The sequence below is a fragment of the Zeugodacus cucurbitae genome, chromosome 2 (assembly GCF_028554725.1).
Source record: "Zeugodacus cucurbitae isolate PBARC_wt_2022May chromosome 2, idZeuCucr1.2, whole genome shotgun sequence".
NCBI classification, from domain to species: domain Eukaryota; kingdom Metazoa; phylum Arthropoda; class Insecta; order Diptera; family Tephritidae; genus Zeugodacus; species Zeugodacus cucurbitae.
The window spans coordinates 1,663,380-1,676,561 of NC_071667.1; positions in this window are offsets into that span (position 1 = coordinate 1,663,380).

Genomic DNA, 13,182 nt, shown 5'->3' on the forward strand with positions numbered 1-13,182 from the left:
TCTTTACATCGATTACGACAATTTCATTTCAAAACGTTTGTATAATATACTCATATTGCTAACTCAGTACTATTAAATTACCAAAGCAACCCGAAAACTAGCAGAGTTTGCAAACAAATAAGGCAATACTAAATGGAAGCCTTTGCCACAAACCGTGTTGCAAGCATGTCACTATCAAAAAAAGTTGACGAGGAGCTTCAGCAGCTAAGTGACACACTGAGCGCATTGAAATACATTCTAATAAAATTGGTACTCCGTCAGAAATGAAAAGATACTCGAGGAGAAACGCTAAATGGAACGTAATGTCGCTCTGGAATGCCTTGCAGTGTCGCGGAGCACAGCAGCATGTGACCCAGTAAAGTGAAGAAAATTTAAGAAATGATGCGGATAGCAAAGACTTCCATATTGACGATGACATTAGCATGAAGTTATCCTTTTTTATGAGCGTCTAATGTCTAAATTGAAAACTCGTAAAGATTATACAGCATCAAGAGGCAGTAAGTGCATTAATAATGAGCAAAATAAAAACTTGTAAATATGAAATATTGTTTTAATTAAGACCGTATTATACACAGTAAAAGCGAATTTGTTTTCAGCTGCTATTAAAAAGTAATTATGAATTTATATATATTCGTAAGTTCTCCGGAAAAATTTTAAATATTATGTATGTAATAATTTCCTATTTGTTTTCCATAATTTACGCAAATTAAATTTTAACTTTATTTTCAGAGCGACTTTTATAGAATATCGGGAATTCATTGGCGCGGATTGCATGCATGCAGAGCTTTTGCCTTTTAGCGCCTCCATGAAATATGCAAAAATTTTTATTTTATTTTAAGCAGTAATTTGTATGAGGAATTTAATATATCTCATTCATTCATAATACTATTGCATAAAAGCATCAGTAAGTGGCAAAGAATCTAATAATAAAATATAAAGAATTCGAATAATTTTAATTATTTAATTTTGTGTTTTAATTCAGCTTTTATTCTCCACTGCATTTGGTCAACTCTCCAACGCATTGGAAAATTATAAGTAGGTAACTCTTCCTGCTGCTGGTGACATTCACGGTGGTCATTTTGTTCTCGAGTGAGAGGCCTGAGAGGCCATTGGCAAGTAGAAACCCACAAACCGACACTCAACTAAAGTGAAGTGGCACGAAAGGGATGTACAAAATACAATGAAGCGAGGCGACGCGTCGCGACGCATTCAAGTGGAAGCGTTTAGATACAAGCGTTTACTGTTTCCCCGTTTTATTTGCAATCTGTGTCACATGGCAGTTGATACTTTGCAAAAACAACCAAGTAGCGGTAACAGTATCGTGCAACAACTGCACGGGCGTTTAGTGCACCGCTACCAGCATTGTTGGGACAGTCAAGGAAGAAAATTTTTGTCACTTCAATACATACATATGTATACATACAGAGAGCAAAGAATGCAAGAAAAACAAACTACAACACACATCACACCCTCTCTCTCGTCTACGGTTGGCGGAGAATGACAATGTTTTCTGGTAGAAATGTAGGTCGAAAATACCGAAGCGACGAGTGTTTGTGTCATCACTTTATAGTACTGTTATTTTTATAGTTTTCCGTGTTGATATTTTTAATTTGCACTTTTTCCTGTTTTATTTGCTTGCACTTGCAATGACAGTCGGGCATCAGTGTGTGCGCATGAATGTGGCAGAGCGCATGACTTCCATAGGAAATGTTGAGGTAAATATGTTGATAAATGAAAATGTTTACTTGCATTTGGTTGTGCACATGCTCATTCAGGCCAGAGCGCTACTACTGTGGATGAGTGCGTGTAGGAGTAATGACAGGCGCGAGCATATTCCTGCAATCACATGAACTCCAAATTGTTGGCTGTTGCGCTATGAATGTTTGGATAAGCATATGCTTACGGTGGACTTTTTATTAAAATTCCTATTAAAACCCTTAAAAAATATTATCTTTTACCTATTTTTCCGAACTAATTTTTTCAAGAGGTTTTTGAAATGTTCGGACTTCTTAGAAAAAACAGCACATGGAACCGAGTTGAGCATTATAAATATAAAGAAACAACAAGTGATGTATTCGAATTACGATGAAATGAATTGCGAAAGAAAAGTAAACGCTAAATAAACTGAAAATGTGAAGAGAACTGTAAAATACCAAAAAAGAAAATACCGAAATGATTTTTGTTTGGATTGAGGTGGACTTAAATAAACCATGTTTACAAATAGAACAAACGCGCACAAAAAGGCGCCAGAGTAAGGGTGCAAACAGTTGATATTCATGACCTTCTCTTGTATGTCAGGGGGGGGAGCAAAAGAACAAATATTTACTTGCAGGAAAATGGTGAAAAGACTTCGAGCCAAGCCAATAGAGAATCTACAAGCATTTACAATTTACCGTACGTATCGTCTCGAGTATACTTTTTGAGAAATAACAAATGAAAATAATGTCTCTAAATGTTTGTTACATTTGTTAGAAACGGCGTGCGTGCTCTTCTTTGTTTTACTTCAAAAGCTCCCAACGGCGATTTCAATATTTAATGCAGCAATGGTTGTGCCAGACAATTTTAATTGCTCAACAAATGAAAAACATATTTAAATGGTAGGCGGTCCGTAGCGCAATTAGAGTGGCAGCGACAATTAAAAGAGTCAACTGAGCTCAAATATTCCCACGCGAATGTGGATTAAAAAAATAGTAATTATGTTTGCAAACTTTAAACAGCAATTAGAAAGTATTTAATCGTAACAGCTGCTGAATCCTCTCACATTTATGTTTCTCTTATTATTGTCATTTGGAAATACCAGAATTAAACGGACAGCTGACTTGGCTACCATGACCTGACTTAGTGGCATGAAAACAAGCGCAACATGGATTGACATTCCTACCACACTTTGTCTGAGTGTGATTTACCATTAACTGTTAACTACTAGCCAAATTAATTGCAGTCTAATCATTCAATTAATTGACATAAATTCTGAACTGGCTAAAATACACAGCCAGATACACACTGCGTATAAGTGATATTTTTCTAACAATCAAATTGTTGAGCAAAGGAGCTGGTATGACGTTCGACAACGAATTGAGCCAGCCGGTAAGCAAATTCAATTTTCACTGCATAAATACATCCGCTTAAGCGATTTATCGGCAAGGTTAACGAAATCAAACTGCCCAAACAACACCTTTATTGCCAACAAAGACTAACACCAGTTAAATTTTGTTAAGCAAATCCGTCGGTAAAACCCACAACATACTTTCAATTAATGCCCGAATGCCACTACGAAGAAATAATGGAACAATTTAAATAAGGCATGTGTAGATGTTTCGATAAGCACAGCTATTGAAATACATATGGACGTACCATACAAATATTAGTGAGGGTGTTAGATGTGCGTTGTAGAAACTGTAGGGACAGTTGTAAAGTTTTTGGACTATTATGAGGTTTAACGATAAGAAAAGGTGTACCGTTAAGAGCTGTCAAAAAGCCAAAGTATCTGCTCATAATGAGGGACGTGAAGTCTAGCTGTAAATTAACAATTCGCACCGGAAAGTATAACATATGTAAGATTTGAGTCAACTTTGAGTTCGAAAATTCTCTAAACTTTTCTACAATTTATTTTGACATCTTGAAAAGAGTAAATTTTTACTTTGTACCGGAGAAAAGACGTTCACTATTTTATTTACATATTCAAGACTATTTAGCTAAGCAGTGGTCAAATACAAACTCAATAAAATGCAAGTGACTTTACTAAAAATTCCTGTTTACAAAGGATAAAGGCTTCGTATAGTCTACTGAAACTAGAGTATGTGTAAAGTAGCTTATGCACTATAGTTTAACCTCACAGTTCCATCCGCAGTACCAACGACAACAATAACAACAATGAACTCGCCCCATTCGTTTCCATTAGTTTCAATCATTGCCGTTGGCCTGTGCGAATAAGGCCTTGATCAAATGTGTGCTATGTTATGATGGCCCACTGGTCCTGCAGGAATTAATCGCCTCAGACACTCCTACTTCGACCAAAATACTGTGTACTACTTTTCGCGTTTAACCGGAACTTTCCTTTTTGTGGCAACGAATTTGGCGTAGTTCGTACATTCGCGTTTCCATTATTGTCGGCTGTAAGCTGCTTTTGTGTGTGGAGCATTATTGGGCTGTAGTTGCGTAATAAATGCCCGATTGGTGCGGTTATACAATGAGTAAAGTGGGCATGTAGGTGTGGATTTGTACATTTTCCTGGAAACCATTTGTGGTAGCCTTGCAGGCTGTTTGAAACCTGTGGCAGCACTAAAACCACCAAAGCGGGCACAAACCACGACCAACCGAGAGCAAACCACATTTTATTGCTATCTATAAATTTTGTGGTCAAACAGTAGAAAGCACTGAAGCATAAACAACATAACCAAAGTATCCCGCTCGGTATCCCCCTCAAGTCTTTCCTAAATTCAACTATGTACATCTATTTATTTAGATATACTCGTACTAGAGTACAACTGTGCATATATAAGGAAGTCTTCGCCCAGACACACTCATCCCATAGTTCAGACCAAAATATATATTCTGTAATAAAATTATAACTTCAAATCGAACATCAACGCATTAATAATCATAGAAATTACTGTCATCAAAATATTAGCTTTTTTCCAACTGATTTTCAACTGAAAATTCCAATCAGCTTATTGCAGCTACCTGCACGTACACCCACAGTCAAATTACCTCCCTTACTGCTTCAAGGAAATTAAAATTCGTTAATGTGGGCATTTCACCTTTTCTATCTATTTTGGGTAGCAAACTCATAAAAGTTGCCTATAATGGGACATCAATTTATGCAAAGCAAGCAGTATTTCTTATTGCCAAACAGTTCGAGAATGAAATACCTTTTGAAAGGAAAGTTTACAAAACTCATGTATCGATGAGGCACTTCACGCTGTTGTTAATATGTGTGCTCCATTCAGGCACACACACCTTTATCCTGCAGTTATGGGTTCAGATGCTCAGAAGCTCGGTTATCACTCTAGAGCAGGGGTTAAGTTATTGCTGCGCTGCAAAGACGTAAAAATGCTCGGAGCGCAAAAAGAAGTGAACAGTTTCAATTTTTAATTTAAGCACACGCCCTGAGACTTCCAGATGTGCACGTGTATGTGCTCTGGCGCTATTGGAAAGGTTACACCATTTTTATCCTTATAACCAATAAATAAATATTAAAGCAAAAACTTAGCCATGAGGCTCATAAAATTTTCATAAACTCATTGAATGCTTAAAATATTCATGGCATATGAAGGGTCAGCTCCTGAACAAATGCATTCACATACACTCTCATAGAAGCACACAGATGAGTTCTCGTTAAAGTAAACCGCACTATAGGTTTAGATTATTAAACTATTATAATTTTGCCATGAAGTATTTTGTTATTAACTATTATTGAATCCGCTGTAATTTTTAATATCAATATGGACATGAGCAACTAATGAATAGTTTTTTCAATAATTTATTTACTGTTATCATTCAAAAACCGTCTCTTGTGTGCACATATGCAATCGAAACTGTAGGCAAAATACCTTTGCTGAAGGATGCATAAAACACAGTTTTTCTTAGAAAATCTTCCCCAGTCTTTCGAAGAATTACAATAAATTGATTTGGAGACAAAATACGAACTTGGGAAACAGCGAAAATTGCTGAGCTTGAGTTGGCAAGCGTGACTGCCACATTTACTTTTGCTCACACAACCAGTAGCACAATTAATTTCGTCTGACAGCAGAGAAATGTCACAAGGGTGCATACCGACATATGTATACGAGTATACCCAAATGCCGCATGGGAAGTGAGCCTGTATTGTATATGCACATCTGTTTACACACACTTAATTGCAGAGAATAAAGACAAAGTGTTTTACCACGAAAATCCATTAACTGCTGTTAAGTCAAAAGTTTTATTGTCGTAAGAATATTTGGCTTAGAAGGATTTGCTATCATATACAACTCACAGAGAATGAAATAAGAAGAAGAAGCAAGATATTCAGTGCCAGCGAATGTGTATTGAGACATGCGATTCTGGAATATAAGTTATAATTATAAGTTCGTGTAACCAAATTATGTATGAATGAATTATGTTTATTGTGGGGGAGCCAGTATTCCAGCTCTTATGCGCGCTCCTTTTGTTTGGCTGGAAATGTTGATGCAGACGCTTCTTCCGACCAAGGTCAAGGTCAAGTTTGAAAGCCCATAATTTTATGGGTTGACATCTTCCAGCATTTGTAATTGGTCATTACTCTTACAAGAGTTCATATTGCACAAGCATACGAGTATGCATGTATATGTATAAATATGCGATTCATCGGTTCATTTAAAAGTTCATACGAGCCTTAATTCCCCTGCGAGTATAAATCCATTGACAAACGTGTGAACACACATATAAGTATGGCTTCGCACATGCGTAAGTCTTTATGCCGCTGATGTTGCCATGCCAAAAAACTTTCAAACAAACTGAATTATACTTACGAAGCGCGATTTCCTTTTTATGGTCTCTCGTTTTATGCCCCTTTGAGTTTTTACCGTTTGTTTTACTCGACTTATTATCGTATCCCTTATCGTAGCTTAATTTTGACATAATTTAATTAAAATTTTTTTTTTGTATTTTTATACTTTTATTTGCCCTGGTCATTTCACCGCTGGATAAATGTAAATAAAATTGCAAATGAAGAACCATAAAGATATTTGCACGCCTTTGATTCTTCCAGATTGCAAGAGTATATGATGCTCGCCTTCACACGAACATATCCAATATTTGCAGTCGCAACTGTTAACCAATCTTGCCTTTTTCGGGTGATTTTCATATTATTTAGCTCACTTTAATCACAAATTCCAAAATTCCAGTGCGATGCATGATGGCAGCGTGGGAAGTCTACCTGACCATGTGTAGTTCCCCTGAATCATATGGAACGTTACACCCAAATTTATTTCGTTGCATAATTTTCTGCTCTGTTTCACTGCGCCGACAAACTGCCTGGCAAATAGACAGCACCACATGCGGCTGTGTGTATGTCCTTATACAGATACACGTAAGAATGCAAGTTAGCGGAAATGTCGCCAGGCATAAACACTCTTGGGTGGCCATGCGTGAAATTCGTACGCACACATGTTCTCCCTCCCAATTTTCATATGACAATAATTTACTAAAAATGTTAGGCGCCCGTATGCATATAATTGTTCATAAAAAGAACATTACGGCATAATTTCACGCAGCGTCCTTGGTGGTTTGGCGGAAGTGCTTTATTTTCGAGTGAGCCTAAGTATTTCGCGTAGCAGCGGTTAAGGATGCATGGACGAGCGATATAAATGAACATTTCTGAAATGAAATATACGCCTTGTTCCAATTTTGTTTTGGTTTTTCATTGCCATTTTGTAAAGTATAATTTGACTTACATAAAATAATCTGGTTGGCTCCAGGGAAATCAAATTGTTTTTATATATTATAATCAAATTGTATGCCACAATAGTAAAGTAAGGGTATAATACCAATGGTATTTTTTTTTATTTTTAATTTTGCTTTACGCTTTTCTCTTTCAAATTCAAGCATTTTATGATTTTAGTCTTGAGCTTGTATCTTCCCACAGCAACATCATCATAAATACGGTGAGTTCTTTCACTAAGATCATTACAAAATTGATGTTTCGGTTACACATTAAGGTATGATAAAGAAACTAGGCGAGTTTACCAAACTGAAAATGGGTTCAAAAATTCGACCAGATATAAGTGTTGAGTTCAATGTCAACATTTTTAAAATAAAGCCTGCAAACCCCTGAAAATAGTTCATACGTCTTTAATTCCTGCAAATTGTGTACAGAGTGTACATACATATGTAAATACCAGCGCACTCGCTGAGTAAACGAAAGCTATTAATACGCGCACGCACGTGTGTTGATATAGCAATTTTCTGTTATTGCAACAGTTGCACAAATACATGCGTACAGAATCGAATATCTTTCAGGTGAATTTGCACACTATTTAATACTTGCATATCTATTCAATTGCAATCGACAAGAATTGATGACGCCAGCAAATAGACTTTTCCACTCGAACGGTGAATGAAATGGAAACTAGAACGGCCGATTTCTTTTGCTCTGCTCCACCTGAAATTAATCAGTATGTATGCATTTATTGCAATTTGTATCTACATGGCGCATTCCATTTAACGGGAGTATATCTATTTATATCTAACCGTTAGGTTTGAATTTACAATCCATTTAAACTGAAAATATGTACATAAATAATAATTTTAAACTGTTTTGTATCTTGTTGTATTAGATAAGTATGTGTGTGTATATGGTACACAGGATGAACCTTGAAGCTTTAAATGTTTTCAGAATAATATATGCTCCAAAATTTATAGAGATAGAAATCAACAGTGAAAACAGAAAACAAAAATTTTAATTCTAAATGTGCATGCTCTTTTTAGGGGAAACCCGGAAACGAAGTGCATACTACTTGGCAGAATATTATAATCCATACACGCCCATATGTTCAACTTGAACATTTAGATATTTATATATTTGACAAGTTGTATATCTCAAGAAAGCAGGGGCTCTACAATTGCAGCACCGAAGCACGTACGCACTTGACGTCTGTTTAGTTTGTTCGAGTTTTCGCCAAGCGTTTCAAATTTGTTCACTCTTCTACTTCGAGTGCAGTCCGTGCGTAGCTTACGATAGGGGCGGGGGTCTGGAATTATGGCGAATCTGCACTCTGAAAGGTTCACAGCCTCGCACTTGTTTTGTTTTGCTTGAGAGTACAGTTATGTAAACTCACTTTTGCATGTGCGGCTGCGTTTGATTTAAGCTGCCGCAGCTAAGCGCATCAGAGAGTGCAGACATGTTACGTGTGCTATTGTCAGTGAAATGTAATTAAGTTAAGTGTTTACCAACTTATGTAAGTACAAGCGCGCATGCACCAACACACGTCGTAGCATGGTATGTGTGCGTAAAAAGACTTTTACGTTTTACAATCGCAATTGTTGGTACGCATGCTGCTACTTCAATGACCTTTGAACTTTGTACTCGCACTATAACTAGGGAAATTCTAGACAAATAGACGGTAAAGTGTGTACTCAAATAAGTTGACAGCTTTCTCTTTGGATCAATTAAAAGCATTTGGTAAAACGAAAATTGTTTCCTTTGTACGGCATCTCCATTCATAGCACAGTAGCCAGTTTTCCGAAATATTTTTCGATTGTGAAATTTTTGACTGGCATCTTTGGGAATGTGTACATGCAACTGTCATAACTTTCCTTGCAATTTCATATTCATGTTTCCATTCCACTTATGCAAGAGTGACTTACAAAAGTGCATCGGTGACATATAAGTATGTTTTAGTTAAAATGATGGAAACTGGATTGACATTGTTATTTTTGTAAATACAATCTAAATATGTCCCCATAGGTGCATTTGCATTTCAAATTTAATATGATAAATGAAACAGGGGACTACTCCATCAGAGGCTTCCGTGTGACTAGTTAAATATTATTCGCTATTTAAATTACCTGTCGGATGCATCAAGTCGTATCCTTTGCTAAACGAAACTGCAAATTCTCATAGCACGCTTATACATTCACATTAGTTAATAGTATAAGTGCATTACACACACATGATGCCATAATTCTTGCATTATTGATGTTACGCTATGTAGTTGCTTGTGGTAATATGAACTGTAAATATTGTGACTCCCAGTGCCATATGTGGTACCTACAGTTGAGAAAGTACGATTTACCGCCGAGGTCTTCTTATGCAGTGGCATCTGAAAAAGCGCTTTGAACTGTAAGACTGCATGCATACATACTTGCATATTATGTACAGTTATGTAGGGAAGAAGGTGCAATCATAAAATCTACAATTCACTCAATTTCTTGTGAACACACATCCGTCACATCTTCGGAAATATTTTCATTGCTTTAAATGTTTTTATCAAAATTCATTTTACCTTAGATGTTCGTTTAAAGTGGAGTCAAACCATTTCCTAATCTTATTTCCTAAAGTTTCCCTAACTTTTCTAAAATAAACACATTTTCGGCAAATCACTTCTGATTTATGTGTGAAGTAGCCACGTGATTGTTTCGCGCTCATGAAATACTCGTAAGTGTAATTATCGCTGACATTTGCAGCGAAATTCGTGTTCACATTTGTGTAAACAAGCCACTGATCTACAGCAAAACAACAAATACATTAACATCTACATCAAGATAACGTGATAACATCTAAATGCTTCGATACACCAGTAATGAGGGTAATTAGCAAAATTTAAGCTTGAGTGCAGTGAATAAATTTGTGTGCACATATATGTACAAATTGTATTAAGTTAAATAGTTGAGCTTAAGTTAATCTACACAGCTAGCTACAATGTGTACATAAAGGAGCAGATTTAATCCGAAATTGAAGCTTTTGTTCTTCGAAAGTGGCATAATCATGTTAATATTTGTATGTATGTACATGTATATTCCTCACTACAATCATATTTATTGTTTATACATTCTAAAACACTTGCATGCACATGATTTTGGGAATGCATATTTGAATGCACAACCTTGCTGCACCAGCAAATGGATTAAGCCCTCACACACACACAGTTGGAACCTCATCTTACCTCACTTTCCACAGAAAATGGAAAAGCACATTATCTAATTGATAGACTTACACACTAACATGCATGTGCCTTTGTTTGTGTGAGTGTGCAAAGCACTATTTTCTCCATAGGATTATAATAACGGTAATTGTAATTGCATAAATTAAGCATAATCTACTTTCAAACGTATAGTCTATTACGCCTGTGTTAGCGCCAACCCAAGAATTGGCTCTTCGGTTTAATATTCCTCTTAACCGTAAAATTAATTTGCATCTATTTTACAATAGTTAAAGACATATTCAATTAATATGTCGTCCAGCTGCTATTTAGCAGAATTCTAGTATTTTACTGAACAAATGGGAAGCAATTTAAATGATAATGTCGTATGTAGATTTTTTATGGACTATTTGTATTTTAACCCTAGAAAGATAACGTACGTCGAAACGACGTAGACATTTTTTTTTACGCTCTCACACTTTTATTTGTCTACTGAGCAACTTCTTGCGCTCATTTATCTCAGTCGGTAGCAGCAGCTTATTGGTAGTGGTTGATTTTTTGCTGTGAGTATTTTCTTATCTGAGTTATGATCAAACCGTACGTCGAAAAGACGTAGTGTTATCTTTAGTGTGACTATTTGGTTTTTCAATCGCATGTATGTTTTATTTGCTTTTTTGTGTTCGGCTTACTAGATTAGTGATTGATTTTTGGTTTTTAGATTTAATTTGCTAAAATATATAAAGGTATCTTCAAATTCAATTGATGACTCAAAATTAGCTGCTCTTTTGGAAGAGTTAGATAATGAATCGATTTCATCTGATCAAGGAAGTGAAACGGAGGATGTAGCACTATAGGACAATGTTCAAAGTGATTTTAAAGATCAGTTCGTTGACAGTCCAAATGAGATTATGACGGGATCTGATTTTGCCCTTCCAAAATAAGACGCATGTCGAAAAATGAATGTGTTAAGTGCAAAAAACCCGTGTGTGGGGAGCACCAGAATCAAGTTTGCAACGCGTGCATATAATATTGCTTGACTTTATTTTTTTTTTGTTCTAAACAATATACAAAGAGTTATTTTGTAAACAAAATAAAAAAAATATGTTAACCTAGATTTAAGAACGAAAATTGTATCTTTTTCTGAAGACTGCCTTATTTTTGCTACTTTTTATGAAAAAAAAAATGAATTGCTTTATAAATTTTATATTATCTTTAATTTTATGATTACATGTTTCAAAATGAACTGGAAATGAATGAAATAAATGATCTCAGTTAAAAAACAAACTGTTTTTTTATTTTTAGGAATTTGAACATACTTCCCAGTGGATACGAGTTTCTTGTGGTTGCCTAGACAGCAAGTTAAGTAGGACTCTATATAGTATATGTATATTCGGTAAAACAGTACTACGCGATTACATACCCCTAGAAGGGAACGGCTTCGCGGATGTGTCCTGTTTTAGCCATCCTGGCACTTGTACACCTCTCAATGAGGCTTGTTATACACGAAGTCGTAGTCGAATTTTGTGCCCCTGATTGCGGCAGCCAATTGGACACGGCGCAAGAATAACGGAAAACCAGCAAAAAATTTCTTAAAAGCCAATAAGTGCTATTGTCGCTAAGGCCAAGTGTTCGATAGCCAATTGTGAAACCGCCGGCGTGAATGGAGACAAAATCGTTGTGGCTGGTAATGCAATAACCCTATTTTTGAATGTCCATAAGGAACGACCTTATACTTTCACATACGAATATTTCGTAGGTAACGGAAATTTCACGTATATGACGTCGGGAAGACAAATATACATAAAAATATGTATGAATATCCTGTCATAATCAGAACAAGACGACTTTACAACAAGGCCAGAGATACCTCCTTCAGAAAGTAACCCTAAGCAAATTCCCTTTTTTAATGATTTTTTCCACTCAAATTTTTTCTCTTTTGTTGCACTTAGAATACGATAAAGCAGAATGTGGCGTTCTAAAAATAAAACAAAACATCGAAAAAAAAATATTTTAGGTTGAGTTAAAATGAAAAAATGCTGTCTTCAAGTGCACAGATAATGGAAAAACATAAAGTATGTAAGTATTCTAAAGAGATAAGGTAAAACAAGGAAATCGCTAAAAAAGCAGCTTAAGATTTGCGGTGTCACTGACAGCAGCCACCACTGTACGATCCATGTTGTCTTCAGCGGGCACTCGCCACACCTAATTGGCACATTCATTCTTCACTTGCCTTCCTTTGGTTCCTTCATGCAATCCTCTATTTTATATGCGTGCGTGCCTTAAATAAATTTTTTGCTGGCTAAAGAAGTTTGCGGTTGTTGCAACAAGGACACCACAACAAATGGCGGCAACGTCCTTGTTGTACAATTACAATGGCAATAACAAAAGCCGCCAAAGCGCAAGCAATGCCAGATGGCTAGTCAAGCATGACAAGCAGTCGGCTTTCCTTTGTACAATGTTCTCTCCGCCGAAGTTACCATATCGATTGCGGAATGTCGCAGTCTTAAGAAACGAAGCGAGTTTAGCGTGGTGAGGGGAAGAGGCTATTCTTTCTTTGTGGAAGCGGTGCAACTGTTCTTAG